Genomic DNA, 17588 nt, shown 5'->3' on the forward strand with positions numbered 1-17588 from the left:
CTGTAATACAGTGCACCTTCTGATTGGAAACAACGTGCTAGGATTTCCAAATCTGGTTCAAACTTAGAAGGTGCAGTAAAAGAAGCTGTAGTGAGACCTGCAGCAAAATTTGTCAGAGAATCTGTTATTGGAATTGAATTTAACTTTTTCAAGTGTTTTCAAATACCACTGACTGTGTAAATGAATACTCAACAGATGAGGAAGCATGAGTTATGACATCATATATAATGCTGAAATTCAAACAAGTAATCATAAAGGCAAACACTTCTGCTGTTGATGTGATAAAATGTCTGATTCGCAAGATTAACTTTAAAGAAGCAAAATTATATAATGTAGTAAGACGCAGTGTCAAGTATAGAATGAAAATAGAATTTGTATTTGTGTTTCTTCCTACTTTATTACTTTATTTTGCTTTTGCTGCCTGTTCTTAAAAGTACTCAATTGTGTTTATTCTGCTGCATTTATTACTGCTTGTTAGTAGCCTGATTAAATTGTAACTTATTCTAAGCCTTTTGGTTTAAGCACTTGGTCTTCAGGTCAGCTGTTTTACATTAAGAAGGGTTGTGGTCTGCACTCTTCTGGTAGGAGAGGTAGCCTACATCTTTCTAAGTTGGGGATTGCTGGTCGAAGACTTAGTGCATGTTATTATAAAAGTGTCTTAGTTATGGTTTAAGCCCTTGGGCTTCAGGACAGGTATTTTACATTATGAAGGTTTGTGGTCTGTACTTTTGTGGGAGGAGAGGGTAGATTCTGCCCTTCCGAGCTGGAAATTGCTGGTTAAAGGCTTATTGTGCCTGTTTATTTGAATTGTTTCTTTCTGAAATTGGCATGCCTTGTTTGCTGTAGCATAGACTAGATTCAGACCTGCTGAATCTAGCTTTGTTTGTATAACTTGAGCACTAATCCAGGCCATCTTTTTTGAAGAAGGTTCCCCTGTACCCTAATGGCAGGAGTGTGCAGTTAGAACTTGTCTGATTGAAGACTGCTGGAACAGGGCTAAGTTTTGAGCTTTTTATTGGTTAATTGGTTAATTTGTTTAAATCAGTTTGTTCTTGTTTGCTATTGTTATATTTAAGTGTGTATTTGTTCTCCTGCGTTAAATTGATATAAACAGAATTTAAATATCCTTAGCATAGTCTGTTTACAGGTTTTGCTGTATCCAGATCTATTTGTGTGATTCCTGTGTTTCCTGCTATGCATATTGTGTTGGTCAGGGCCTGCCTGCACTTAGTGGGAGTAAGTGAACTGGTTGGAACTGGTCTGGCATAGGGTGTTGAGCTAAGAGCTCAGGGACAAGGGTTGATTGGTCAGTCCCAGTGTTCCCATTTTACCTTCATTGTTGTGGTATTTAAACCCAGCATTTGCATGAGTTTGTGCTTGTTTGCCTGTTGTGCACCACCACTGTGCTGTTTTAACCCTTTGCGAGGTATCTTAGTTGCAATTTTTCCCTTACCAGCACTCCTGTGTGAGTGAGGCCCTCACCTGCAGCTACTGTATTGATTTTATCCAGCCCTACTCACACCTATAGGTACCCTCCTCAGAAAGTACCCACTCTAGTATCCCTGAACTCTCTTCCACAGATTCTGATAACCATGGATGGACAATTTCCTATCGTTTCTCCTGCTAGTCTGGTTGATATTGGCATCCTGAGATAGTGTAACAACTTCCTTATGTATACAGACAACCCTCTACTACTACCACCTAGCAACCCAATATGTGAGAGATGGAATCACATTAAGAACCTAAAATCCTTGCTGTCTCAGTCACAAGCCAGTACATCTGGCACTGAGAAGGTCGTCCGCACAAACGATTTTAGCACCACACCTCTAACACCACCTACATCTGTACAGCACACTTCTACATATGCGGGGGTTCTCAACAACAACATACCTAAACAAAAGAGACCTCTGAAACAAAAATGCACATGCACATCACAACCCACAGCACCAAGTATCACACGTAGTACACATGTTTGTGTCTCACAGCCTCTAAGGCCCAACCACAAACCCAACATACTAGTCATAGGAGACTCTATCATGAGACACACAGATGTGCCCCTCACCAGGCTAGACAAGGAGAAAGTCACAGTAAGTTGCTTGTCAGATGCTAGAATCCACCATATCATGCATGCACTCAAGTCTCTTAACAATAGGTACTGTTATGATTCTGTCATAGTCCATATTGGTGTGAATGACTTGAGACATACCTCTCTGGACTAAATGAAGAGAGACATGATTGATGTGTCCCAGGCAGGTATGTCCATAGCCTTAAATAGCATCCTACCATCACCCAGAATGATGCCTCAATACAAACAGAAAATTATTGACTTTAACAATTGGCTCAGTTTCTAGTTTCATTCCAAGGGGATCCAGTACCTGACAACCTGGGAGGACATGATTGACAGACCACGATGCTTTGCCAGAGATGGCCTTCATCTGTCTCCTCTGGGCATTAGGCTTCTGGCAAAGGTTCTTGCCTCCCCCATAGTGCCTTTTTTTAGGCAAAGTCATGAGCACAAAATTTCCAACATGAAAAATTCTTATAAATGAAATTTAAAGGTCATGCTGCTAAACGCTAGGAGTCTTAGCATAAAACTGCACTCATTGCAAGCATTCCTTGCCCTGGAGGATGCTGACATTTGTGCAGTCACTAAAACCTGGTTCAAAGCTGTGGAGAGTACCCCAGCCTTACCAGGTTACTCATCCTACCATACTTTCAGACCCAAAATGGAGGGCTCCAAAGCCAAAGAAGGTGGAGTTTCAATATTTATCAAAGACATGCACACCTCCAGGCTGGTCAAATGGTATGACACACAGGAAACACTCCAAGTGCAGTCAACTGTTGACAAAACACATATTCAAATCATAGCCAGCCACAGACCACCCAGTCATGACTCAGGACACCCACTCCACCTATCTGGACTTACTTGAATCCATCAAGATTCAACCTTCTACCCTGATCCTGGGTGACTGTAACTATCCAAACATAGAGTGGAAGACCTATTCTAGCCCAAACATGAATGCCCAGAGTTTCCTCGACTTCGTCAATGCCATTTCATCGAATCAGGGTTGGGAGGGTGGCCTAATGGTTAAGGTGTTTGCCTTACAAACACAAGGTGCAAGGTCTCACAAGGGATAATTGGCTAGGCTTAAAATGGCTCGCAAGGGCAGTTAGCTTAGTACTAATCTATGAATATATTTTGTGTTGGGAGGGTGGCCTAATGGTTAAGGTGTTTACCTTGTAGACGCAAGGTGCAGGATTTGATTCTCACATGGGGTAACTGGCTAGGCTTAAAATGGCCGACAAGGGCAGTTAGCCTAGTAGTAACCTATTTCTATTTTAGCAGGTTGACACCTCTATGAGAGGTGAAAATATCCTGGACCTGGTCTTAACCAACATGAGTAGCCACTGTAGCACTCCTACAATGTCATCTTCCTTGGTAAGATCCGACCATAAAATGATCACTTTTGAAGTCACCATCTCCCCTGACCCCCCCCCCCCCAATCAGGGTCAAACAAAAAAAACTTTTCCAAAGCTGACTACAATCTCCTCAGAGCAGTTATAAGCAGCTTCACAGCCACTGTCCCCCTTCAGTTGGAACTAGCACTTATGTCCAAGCCTACACCAAAAAACTATATGAGCACCTAGATAGCTGTATGGACTTAGCAATACCTGACAGGACCAAATCATCTTCCTCAAGGAAGAGTAAACCTGTCTGGTGGGCAGCAGCAATAAACAAACTCTATAAGAGAAGGAAAAAATTGCTGTCCGGGGCCAAAAAGGAGCTGGTTCCAAGTTGGAGCAATCTCTCCTTTGTCTGACCAAGCAAATAAGGTCACTGGTGAAATAATCTAAGGCTAACTTCGAGTCCAAATTGGTCACATCCACCAAGGAAAATCACAAGGCCTTCTTCACATATTTCTACAATCTCAAAGGCAACACCCAAATATGCTCTAAACTAGTGGTTAATAACACCACATACACAAATGCCATAGATATAGCCAACCTGCTGGGAGACAGGTTCAGTGAAAACTTCACCCCACTGTCACCCCATCAGTAAACCAGGATATCCCCAGCACCTGCCCCCCTCCCCTCATCACTAGGGAGCAGGTCCTTAATGCCCTCATAAAGGCAAAAAATACAGTCTCCATGGGACTTGATAACATTCCTGGCTGTATCCTAAATGAACACAGGCATGAGCTCTCAGCTCCATTAGACATCCTATTTAACCAAAGCATGAGTACCAGCTTCATCCCAGCTGAATGGAGGGCAGCCATTTTCATCCCTCTACACAAAGGTGGAGTATCCACTTACCCAGGCAATTATAGGACCATCAGCCTAACTAGCCTGATCTGAAAGGCCATGGAATGCATTATCATGGACCTTATAAGCAAGGACATTGGCAATCTCCAAACGCTTGAGCCCTCACAGTTTGATTTTGTCAGAGGGAGATCATGCCTGTTAAATTTCTTTCAAACAGTCACCAAAGCCATGGACAAGGGGAAGATGGTGCACATTGCCTACCTTGACCTAGCCAAAGCCTTTGAAACTATTTCCCACTCGGGCATAATAGATAAACTGCCCCAGCTAGACTTCAAACCGTATGTTACCAGATGGGCAGCTAACTGGCTCACTGATAGAACCTACTCAGTCAAAGTAGGAGAAGCCATCTCTAGTAGTAGACCCATAACGAGTGGTGTACCCCAAGGATCGGTCTTGGGGCCTCTACTGTTTGGGATATACTTTTCGGAGGTGCAAGCCAAAACCAATGGTCTGTGGCTAACCAAGTCTGCAGATGACTGCAAGCTGGGCATGGTCTTAAATTCCCCTAATGATGTGAACATCCTCCAAGAGGGCCTTACCCAAACTAATGACTAGTGCCAGAAGCATGGCCTCAAACTGAATTCCAAGAAATGCATCAGTATCCCCTTTGAGGAAAATGTCATCCTCACTAATTATCACATTAATAACAATGTACTAAGCATGCAATCAGTTCTGGGGGACTTGGGCACCCAGGTTGATAGCAACCTGACTTTTGAACACCACTTTGCCTCCGTTGTACAGAAGACTTTCTACATGGCCCATCTCATAAATAAGGGTATTTCATCAAGGAACAAGGATGTCATAACATTCCTGTACTCCTCCCTTATCAGACCCATTATCGAGTACAATGCCCCCTTCGGCATGTACATTGCCAAGCACATGCAGCAGTTGGAGAGACCACAGAGGTTCCTGACCAGGAAAATCCAGGGTCTCAAATACCTATCCTATACAGATAGGATGGATCAAAAACGAACAATACCAATGGCAATACTAGGAGTCTGTCTACTGAAAAAATCTTTATTGTGTTAGCGCTTTCATGCACATAACTGTGTGCACTTCTTCAGACCACGTTCGTTTTTGATCCAGTTTGTTCGTGGTTCGTGGTTTTACTTCTATACAGATAGGATAAAAGCCCTGTCCATCTACTCAGTCTCATACAGACTGCTCAGAGGTGACCTGTGTCTGGCATACAAGGCCATTTCAGACCCAGCCTTGATGAAGTTGCTGCATATCCATAAGACAAATTCCACTTACGCAACCCACATGCAAGGTCTTAACCTGGTCTGTGACATTAATAGAACTTGTTGGCAGGATAGCTTTGTGTCACAAAGACTCCCCCATCTGTGGAATAGACTTCCTCTCCATGTCAAGCAGAGTACTTCTCTAGCCCTCTTTAAGAGGAACCTGGAACACTGGATGGGAAACAGAACATATACCCCTGGGATCCCACCTGTGTCCCTGCTGGACAGGGGAAACAGGTGCTGACTTTGAGGGAACATGGGTGAAATTCTTGGCTAGGCTTATAAGGGCCTCCGGGCCAACAGCCTAGTATCATCCTATGAACCTATGAACCTAAGTTTTCACGAAAAGTATATGGGATGTGTTTCCAAAGAGGATTGGAATTTAAATTATTTTCAATGTTATATGATAAAGTGTTGATTATATCTACTTTCTTCTAGTAGATGGTGAAAGAAATGACATGGAGGGTATTACAGGGGCCACAATGTCAGTTGTTTCTGAGGTCTTTTAGTCATTCTCTTTCCAAATGAAGTTATAAGCCGTAACAGTTAAAACATATACTACAGATAATTTGTCAGTACTAGGTTAGATTATGCCTTGAAATTCCAGGCTGTATGTAATACTCAGGGCATTATTTATAATGGTCCTGCTTTGTATGGGTGGAACTGGTTATCATAGCCTGCATTAAACTGAAAAGAGCTAAAACTTGGAAGTCAGAGTGGGTTGAAAGAGTTTAACAAGTAGTTCATTGTGCAGTGCAGATCAGCAAGGATAGTGGCAATTTACAGGATGAAGGTCATTCTAAGGCACAGATATCATGGTTGCACAAGGGCCAAAATAGTATAGTACACAAAGAATGCATGAGTGCATAATGATATGCAAATAAGGAACCAGTGGCAAGTGAACCACACTAATTATACAAATGACTGCACTCAAAATAGAAGACTTATTCGGTAATGCGTAAAACAGGGGCAGTGCATCATGGTGTGTACTTATTTTGTTTGTAGCTCAACATATAAATGAAATTTCTTTGAGTTTACATCTGCGGAAGGTTGTGGGTTCAAGTTCCCTAGGAGTTGGGTGTTGTTGTCTCTTTGAGGTTGGGAATTGCATAATGGTTAAAGTGTTTACCTTATATACATAAGGTACAGAGTTCAATTCTCACTTTTGAAGGGAAACTGGCTAGACTTAAAATGGTCTGCAAGGGCAGCTAGCCTAGTAATTATTTACGAACCTATGAACATCAGTAGTGTACATGACGGGAGTGACTCTAGGAATAGCAGCAGTGGTAGTACTGAAGCATGTGTTAGTAGCCACTGTCATAGTCAGGGCTCACAGTGTTGTGTGCTGCGACACAGACAGCACCTGACACATCATCAGCTCACAGAATGACAGACAGTGGACTGTTGCTGAGTGGAAAGGGAGACTGTAAAGGAATGAGTCACGTCACAAAAAACACGGAATAAAATGATGCATGAGGTATTACACATGATGAGTCATGACACAAAGAACACAGAATAAAATGATGCATGAGGTATTACATACAAACTGTGCAGGGCAGTGCATGGACTAGCCATGGTGGGCATCAGGTATTACTATACACATGCAGATGAGGAGATGAGCAGGATACAGTCATCATCACTTGCACAACTGGGAGGAGCACAGATTCAAGTGACAGCAACACTATGAGTTAGGGTCATGAGAGATGAACATCGTAGCCATGTACCACCATCATCACTTCCCATGACTACAATAATAGTGTCATATTTTAAAGAACTACTACATGATGATTTGATAATATCTCTAATATCCGCCGGTCTATATCCTCTCAGACAAGATTTTGTCTAGTTGTTGCAATGAATCCTGGGAAGAAATCCCTCAAGCCTCTTGTCATGGAATCCCCTTTTATTAACACTCGGTTTGTAGATTTCATGCTATTGTCTAATGATTTGCCCTTAGCAGCAGGAATGCCAGTTTATTACCATACTGCAAATCAGCCATACTTGTTGAACCCCCCCCCCCCCCAATGCCTTTCTACATTTTTTCTTATCAACCTGAGAGGATTCGACCTCACAGTCCAATTCCAGTTTCATTCCACAACCTTTTGTTTTTTTATTACTTCTTCATTTAAATGCAGATTGATAGAAGGAATACTGCCAGTAATATTTATAGGTTCATAGAAGGTTACTAAGCTAACGGGCCTAGAGCCCTTACAAGCCTAGCCATATTTATCCTGGGTTGCCCTAGTTGTCAGTGGTTAGGTGAGTGAAGTTCACAGAGTTAATAATCTATGATAATTAATAATGACTTCCTCTGTCCAGGAGGGATATAGGCATTACCCCAGGGGTGAATTTGCGGTCACCCATCCATTGATCCAGGTTGCATTTGAAGAGAAATACCAAACCAAGAAATGAGCCAGCACCAAATGTGGTAAAATACATCAATTTTAATGTGTATAAATACACATATACAAAAATATAGTAATTGTATAGACAAAAAACATACTAGGTGTGGGGAAACAGCCCCCTACCACCTAAACCAAACCGGTTTTGGCCAAATAGCCTTCTTCAGTGAAATGCTATAAAGAAATGAGCTCCACAACACTCTCTTATAAATCCCAAGTACCAGCCCCAAAAAATCCTATTGGATAATGCTTCATGCATTAGTAATGTTCATTCAAACCTGGGGAGAACAAGCCTCCCAATTTAATTATCCATTTTCTCTCCTTCATATTAAGTATGGAATGTCAACTGAACTTATCCCTACAATTCCCCATAATGCAATCAATAATCGTAAATCTAAAATTTGCATTAATATGTTTGGAAGCGTGTTTAAACAATGTGTTGGACTGCCTTTTGTTTTTAATGTCACTCATGTGTTCCCCTATTCTAAGTCTAAGGGGTCGTGAAGTCTGCCCTATATAAAAGGCAGAACATTAGCAGGTGGCCATGTAAATAACCCAACACATACTACAATTGGAAAAAAGCTGATATTATAAACATTTGGTGTATTTTTGCTGGTGAATTCTTTTGTCTTAAATACCCTGTGGCAATGTGAGTAGTGTCCACAAGCCATGCAACCCCTCAATATATCACCCGTAAGCTTCCTTTGAATCTAGGACTCCCTGTTGTACATAATTCCTTTGTAATGGGAAAAATGTGATCCCAATGTTTGACCCCTTCAGAACGAAAAAGAACATTTGTCCCCCAAACATCCAGAGACTCTATCCTTTCCCATCAAAATATTCCAATGTCTATTTATGATCTGCATGAAGGCCCTAGTGTTTCTACCAAAAGTTGTCACAAATCTAATTTGAGACTTGTTCTCAGAAGATCTCCATTGATATTCTAATAAGTTGGGTCTGTCTTGACCCGTAGCCCAATTGCACATCCTGATGATGTTACCTACAGGGTAACCTCTGTCATGAAACTGAGAGATAAGATCCTGTTTATGTTGGTTATAGACCTGGGTTTCAGAACAGATCCTTCGGACTCGGAGGAATTGAGATTTAGGAATATTGCGAATTACATGTTGTGGATGAAAACTGCTAGCATGAAGGAGGGAGTTATACTGGGGAAACTTCCTATAAATTTGGGTTTCCAAAGTATTGTCAGACTTCTGACTGACAAGAATATCTAAAAAGGTAATCTGAGTTTTGTTGAAACTAAGTTTAAACTCAATTCCCCATTTATTTTCATTAAGGTAAGCTACAAACTCCTCCAAATAGGTAGCATCTGACTTCCATACAAGCCAACAATCATCACAGTAATGCCTCCAGATATCCATTTCATTAATATACAGATTGTGACTAGAACTGTAAATCAGTTCCTCCTCCAAATATGCCATGAAGAGATCTGCATATATGGGTGCAAAAGATGCACCCATAGCTGTTTCCTGCACTTGCCAAAAACATTGGTCCTGGAAGTAGAACACGTTTTTTGTCAACACGTGTTCCGTCAGGTAAACCTAGAAGGTATTGAAGCCTGGTCTGTATAATTCAGATATATCCAGCCAATGTTGTAAGGCCATCAACCCAGCCCAATGTGGAATACTCGTGTACAGAGATGTAGCATCCAGGGTACATAAAAGCCAATCAGCTTCCAACTATGAATGAGATATAATCCTCAGAAATTGTGTAGTATCCTGGATGCGTGACCTGACATGGGCCAATAATGGTTTCAAATGATAAGTCAGATATTCTGAAAGCGGTTCAGTAAGGGAACCATTCCTTGATACAATGGGTCGGCCCGGTGGATTAACCGGATCCTTGTGTATCTTTGGTAAAAGATAAAGATATTGTTTTTTAGATTCCTGGACCGTAAGTTGTGTATGATCCAAGTTGGTAATGATGTCCTCATCCTTAGCTTCAGCTAGAAAGGCATCAATAGCAAATTTAAACTCCTTAGTAGGATCCAGTGGCATCACCATATAGTACCTTCCATCCTTGAGTTTTTTAAAGTCCTCATCCCGATAATCTATCCAGTTTTGAACCACAACCACCCCTCCTTTATCTGCTTGTGAAATAAAAATATTTCTGTTGTCCCCTTATTCTTTCAATACACTGCATTTCCTGTCAGGTTAGGTTGTTAGAGAAAGTGAAGCCATTGCAATTGTTGTAATGGAGATCTTTGAGAACATTGTTTTGAAAAATAGACACCTCTGAAAATCATACACGAGTGAAACCACCAGGAAAAAATAATGCTGTATAAAAGTCCAACCGATTTATTAAAACAAATACAAATAAAAAGAACAGATGAGCGCTTTCGCGTACCAACTAGTACGCTTCTTCAGATCTTAACATCTAGATTTTTAAAACTACTTTTATACAAAAGCTCATACTCAAAAATGATCAATTAATCAATCTATCAATTTACCAATTATGCAATTAAATAATCAGTGCAGTGCAATGAAAATATACTAGCTGCCTAATATCTCTGTAAACCCTACGAGCAGAAAGCACTAAAAGAATAAAACATGCCTAAAGATCCTGTCACTCCAGGTAACTGCACGTTCCACAGAATAGTGGGATAAAATAAATAATACAGATAAATGATGAAATAAACAATATTTTAAAGCCACCAGATGCTCATCACTTCTAGCACATGTTTTCCAAAAATATATATGATGTATAAAACACAATAAAAATATATAAATGTAAAGAAAAAATATATATAATTATATGACTGTATATGTGTAACATAAAAAATATAAAAAAAGAGGACAAAGATACCTTATATACTATATTAATCCATATATAAAATTCCATTATTAATTAATTTATCATGAGATAATGTCTATTATACTATAAATACAGATATAATTGTAAACATGTGGAATGTATAAAAAAAAAAAAAATATATATATATATATATATATATATATATATATACATATAACTAAATGAATATAACCAATAATGAATAAATAAATAAATAAATAAATAAATATGTGACAAAATGCCCATATTCAATGAAACCCTACATTGTACTTATTGGTAAAACAAATACTGATGCTATTACAAATAATGTAATTACAAATAAATATATTTATATTAAATATAAAAACCTTCATTTATTACTACGTGCTTCAAGTATGGGCTTTATATTTATAGACTGATTAAGACCAGATGGTAAGTGTGCTCTCAGTTTAAAAATCCATTGTAGCTCTAAAGTCTCCAAATAATTCATATTACTACCCCCTCTTCTTCTAGGGGTTACTAGTTGTAGCACTCTAAATCTGAAGTCAAAAAATAGACACCGTTTGTGACATAGGAGGCATAAAAGTAGATCTTTGAAATCTAAATCCCCTAGATGTATTAGCAGAACGTTCATCAAAAAATAACCTAAGATAAGCAATCTACAAAATTCAATGACATCTTTGACAAAAGAATGTTTAGGGACAAAAAAATGGGCACAAAGTTTAGACCTTTATTCAAAACATTTATTTCTGTCTCAGACAAGACCACTGAAGATATATTATGTACATTCATACAAGGTGCTATTGTTGCATCATCAACTTGAGTAGTCCCTCCAGACTGTTTACGGGATTTGTGTTTCCTCCCCCCTGTCTGAATCCTGACCCTAAAGCGTATGCCAGATTACTTCTATTTGGATCTGGTAGCTCAGCTGTGTGGTATACATCTGCATCCTTGTTGGAAGAAGATTGTTTCCCGGAGGTATAACTAGGGGTATCTCTATTCCTTTTCAGAATGGACTTTGGTCTTTTTCTCTTGGGGGTGGGGGGTTTTCTTTCAGAGAAATTGAACTTGACATTTTTCGGGTTCTCGAAGGGTTTCCCCCTTCATAGTCACCAAGATCTCTATTAAATTTTTTCATTTTTTTATCTTTTAGTGTCTACTCCAGATCAAGAAGTTCACTACTTAATTGGTTTAAGCAAGACTTATAACAAGATAGGGACTCAAAGGCTGCTAAATGTGAACAAAGGGACTCCGCTGCCTGTGTGCCCTGTTGGACCATGCATTCATAATATGCTGCTAAAGCATTAACAAAGCCAATAGAGGCTTGTAGTTGTACTTGTGCCCAGTGTTCAGCTAATAATTTATCCATATTATGTACCAATGGTTGCAATTTGACTCTGAGTCCCCTAGGTGTGATATGTTTATGTTGGTATGCTTTAAAAAGTCATACGTGCTAAACATTGGTTCTAAGATATTTCATACATTTTGTAAGTTTTGAAAATGCCCCATTACATTGGCTAACCAGATCACTATTAATGGGGCTAGGGCCAGTGTGAACATTCCCTGGTCCTAACCCAAAAACTTCCAAATTGTCCATATCTGATGATAGGCCCTTAATGAAGGAAGCCAAATCCATTTTGTCTAAAAAATTGTTGCCAAAAAAAAATGATTGTCAAAAAATATATATCAAAAGTGAACCACCTCTGCCAGCCACCAAAGTTTGATAGTAATATATAAAAAATACAATGGTGAAATTGCTAGACTGTAACACCAAAAACACTAAAGTGTTTCAATGAAATTGAATACACTAGGAATACTTATGGTACAAACCCTATATTCAACACACCCAGGGTTACATATACTCAAGCAAATAATCCTGGGGATAAAATCCCCTATGTAATAAAATCACCTAAACAGCAAACAAATATGTCAGACCATAGACCACATCAAGAAATACACATATGTTTGCTGATAAAATATTATTCAGCAAAAATATGGTTACTCCAACATAAGAGTATATGAATATCTAGAATTGCTGGAATAGGTACTGATACAATAAATAGCCCTTGTGTTCTGCTTCAATGCAATCGAAGAACTAACAAAAGTACCCAATCCACACAACACTACGTATCATACAGCCAACTCAATGAAAGTTCAAAAAGTAAATCTCAAAATATCATTCATACCTAACCCGTATGTTGTCCAGTTGGTTGTGATACCATAATAGCCCTTGAGATAAGAACTGAGGCAATCCCAAGAAATGTATTTCCAATACACACAATGCTATGTATCATGTAACCTAAATCCAGCCGATCATGAGGACACAAAAATGGTCCAAGAACAAACAAATTCAAATAATCATGGTCCTGTCTGACATATATTCATGCTGTGGTACTATTTATCCACCAAAATAAATGAGCACATCAATTTGCCTGATGTATAGTGGCCCCGGATCTGGAAAACCAAGGGAACCCCACTAAATAAATTAAATCAAATCAAAGGTGGCTAGCAAACCACAAAATGTACCTCATAAAAAGATAATGTGATACCCATACTAAAATGGCCCTAGTCAAAATGGAAATGGGAGTGCATAGCCAGGGGAGAGCCAGCAAAATCTGTTGGGTCTCCTGATGGATAATTCTATCTAATAATACCTAATGTATACAGTATAAGAATGGACCTAACACAAATATCCTGAATACAATTAAATAATAGCAATCCTTCCCTACGTTATGAAACAACAAGAGGTCTGAGCATTCTAGAGTTAGCAAAAGTTATGCATAAACATGCTCTTGTTAGTTGCGACACAAAAAGATATCCTAAATAGATCATTGAGTTGTTAAACAGGATCTAACAGCGCCCAACATTAACTCTTTTATAGTGCCTGAGAACCACCATAAACATTGCCCACATATGTCTAGATATGTAATGAAAAACTATTACCGACCCATATGCATCAAGATACCATCAAAACATGTGTACAATAAAGTAAGTAATTCACCAAAATGAAATATAATGATACCTTAATTGGTACTGACAGTGAACATATCACAATTTGGTCTAAAACTGTTTGAAGATGACTGTGCAGTGTCTGGTTGTTGTCCACTACTCATTGGTGACATGCACCATTATACAAATCGCAAAAAAATGGAATCCAGACCCCTAAAAGTCGAGTAGACCATTTAACCAGATATAAGTGCTATTAATATTCCAAGCACTAGGCACATCCCCAATGTAACGTAAATAAAAGGAAAAAGGCCCAAAGTACCTAATTACTACCAGTAAACTATAACACAGTAGTCTCTATCATACAAAATTCAAAGTTGAAAAAAACATATAATTAAGGAATGGCCACCATGAACCATGATAGTTATAAACATCACACACTGCGCATATCACTAAATATGTCATAAACATTGCATCCCAGCCTATGTAAATCCAAAAGAGTCAAAATATGTAAAAAATAAAAATCAAGTTCATCAAACGGATGTATAATAGTCCAGTCGTTAGTTCCAACAGTCAACATATCACAAGTGTTACACGAGTTGTTAGAAATGATCCTGAGGTAACTAAATAATGCCCGGATGTTGACCGCTAGTTGTTTCAAACATCCCCTGTTGATTAAATATCAAAAAAGATGTCTAAAATACATAACAATAAGTAGAAAGGTCCACAAAGTCCAAATAGAAATGAATGTGTTGTTCCTAGCCCAAAGCACATAATCGATAGGACGTAGGTTGAAAAAAGTTCACAATAATGATGAAACAGTTCCCAGATGTTGTGCACAATCCACTACGCATATACAATACTGTACAAATGAAAAGAACAGTCCTCACATCGAGCCAAAAATTTAGGACACTCTGAAGAAACCTGCTGAACACCAAACTGCCGTTCATAATTGAAATGCAATGGTAAATCCATGTATCCGTCCATAGGCGTATAACTCACTTCCACTTAAGCAAACCAAAAAGCATGTAGGAATCCCCCTCGTTCAAATACAACTACCAAAGGGTAATGTTCAGCCAATCCAGGAGAAAAATCACAAAATAAAAATTGTAGAATGAGAGAAAATCACCAACATCGAGGCTAGTAGATGCATACCACACTAGCACCTGCCGTACTTGCAGGGTTTCATAGACTTGCATTTGAAGAGAGTCATGGAGAGGCTCTATTTCATGTAAATTGGAAACTTGTTCCAGAGAAGTGGCAGTCTCTGGGAGATGTATGTATCTCTTTAGTATGACCTGTTCATGTCAGATGCTAGGGTAAGATCCCTGGAGCAAGTGATCCTCATTTAGTTTGATTTACGAATGTCCAGCATTTCCATTGGGGCTGGGTCAGAAACTGCCATCGAAGCCAGGCACAGATCACCCCTTAGCAACCTGTAGGAGACAGAATACAGTGACAGGGCTTTCAGTCTTTCTGTCTAAGACTTGGCTTGTGTACCCCGTAATTTCTTTGTGACAAACATCCACTTGTTGCAGGTGCCTGGTTAGTTAAAAGCAAAAGAGAGCATTGTACTCAATTATTGGTTTGATGCGGGACGAGTTTAATGGAATTATGACATCCTTAGATCTAGATGAAATGCCTTTACTTGTAAGATGTGCCACACAGAAGGATTTCTTTACTACTGTTAATATATGGTGGTCAAAGTTCAGGTTGCTATCAGCCTGAGTACCCAGATCACATACCACTGGGTCTACACTTAGGGGGTTGCTGTCTATAATGTAATTAGCAGGAATGTCAGCTTTCCCAAAGGGAGTAATAATGCATTTTTTTTTCATTTAACTTTGATCCGTGGCTTTGGCACCCATCATTTGTCTGCATTAATCCTGTCTGCAGTAAAATAACATCATTGGGGTACTCAATGATTGCTCACAATTTGCAATTATCAGCGAACTTGGTCAGCCACAGGCCATCCAAGTTTGCTCTGGACTTCTGAGGAATAAATTCTGAACAGTAAGGGGCCCAGCACAGAACCCTATGGTACGCCACTGGTTACTTGTCTTTTGGTAGAGGTGAAGTCACCCACTTCAACAGTATGTATCCTGTCAGTGAGCTGGTTAGCTACCCATCTGGTAATGTAGGGGTTAATTCCCAATTGGGAGAATTTCTCTATAATACCTGAGTAAGGGATTGTGTCAAATGTATTGGCTAGGTCAAGATAGGGGGTATGAACTGTATTTTCCTCATCCAGGGCCTTGGTGACTTTCTTGAAGAAGTCAGCCATGTTTAACAGGCATGATCTATGCTTAATGAATCCTAACTGGGTTAGATCCAGAGTTTGGAGGTCACATATGTCCCTGTTAATAAGGCCCATAATGATTCTTTCCATAGCATTGCAGATGTGCCTAGTCAAGCTTATGGGCCTATAATCCCCAGGGTCTGTTGATGTTCCCCCTTTGTACAGAGGGATTACTGTTGCTGTCCTCCATTCCATCAGAACATAGGAAGTTCTCAGACTTTGGTTAAACAGGGAACCAAGTGGGTCTGCTAGGTAATGTTTTAAGTTGTTTAAAAGGCAACCTGGGATATTGTCTGGTCCTATTGATGCTTTGTTTTTGGCCTTGGAGAGCGTCGAGGTGAGCTGTTCTGTTGAGATAATAGGCTGAGGAATGATGGCAGGTATACTTTGGAGGGTGACTGGAGGGGAAAGGGGGTGAAGTTTGCTCTAAATTTGTCAGCTAGCAGGTTGGCTATTACCTCCAATTAAGTATGTGTGGTGCCATCCACAACCAGTTCAGAGCATAGCTGGGTATTCCCTTTTAGATTTCAGACATACTTAAATAATGCCTTATAATTATCCTTAGCTAGGGAAGCTATTTTTGCTTCATAATTAGTTTTGGAGGGAGGACTTGACAAGATCTATAATTTGTTTGTTTAAGCTAGAGACAGATTTCTTCCTCTGCTGAGCTGGTTCCCTCTTGTTGACATTAGTTTATTTCTCTTGTTGTATAGTCTGTTTATACTAGGGGTGCACCAGGGTGGCTTGTTTTTTTGGCAGGACCTGTTTTTTATCCAGTCAGGTAAAGCCAACTGTATACAACTGCTTACGTGGTTATACAGGGCATTAGTGTACACCTCTGCATAGGAGTCCATGTTTCCTAAAGTGTAAGTTGTGGCAGTGGAGTGGTTGCATGATATGGATCATTCAAAGGTGGGTTCCAAATTATCTTTATTATACCATGAATTTCAGCAGGAGGCTCATAAGGTTGAAATGGATATTGCTGGAGAAGCTTTTATCACTTTGAACTCTTTGGTCTACGCAGTCGGTATTATTAACTAATAAGGATGTTTGACAACAAACTGTGTAATATTTCAGGATAAAAACTCTATCGGTACTTCATAAATTTGACTCAGCAGTTATATCTATTAAGTCAGTGTTACAGCCTGACAGAGACTGAAAAGTCACATTGTTAACCATATCAGCATTTGATAAGTATTTTTGCAGTTTATTAGTCTCTAATGACAAGTCGGAAAAATTAAAAGAAATATTACTCTTATAGTTATGATGTGTTACTGTCAATCTCACAGTCGTTTGTGTTTCTAGTAAACATATTGCACACACTATGTTTTATCAAAAAGCTCCTAAATGTTAAGTAATTTAAACAGATGTGATCCATGAGTGACAGTACAGTTAAGATGTACAGGAAACGATTGTCATTTATTTATTTAACATTTGTTAATCTGGAAAGTCTGACTTTGAACAAAGCCAATTTTCAGCGGAGGCCCTGGGAGAAAGGCTCCAGATGCATGTCTTTGTAACGTGGGAGGAAACGCGAGCACCTGGAGGAAGCCCACACAAATGCAGGGAGGACATGCAGACTCC

Source organism: Protopterus annectens, chromosome 11.part0, assembly GCF_019279795.1.
Source record: "Protopterus annectens isolate FY-2018-M chromosome 11.part0, PAN1.0, whole genome shotgun sequence".
Taxonomy (NCBI): Eukaryota; Metazoa; Chordata; order Ceratodontiformes; family Protopteridae; genus Protopterus; species Protopterus annectens.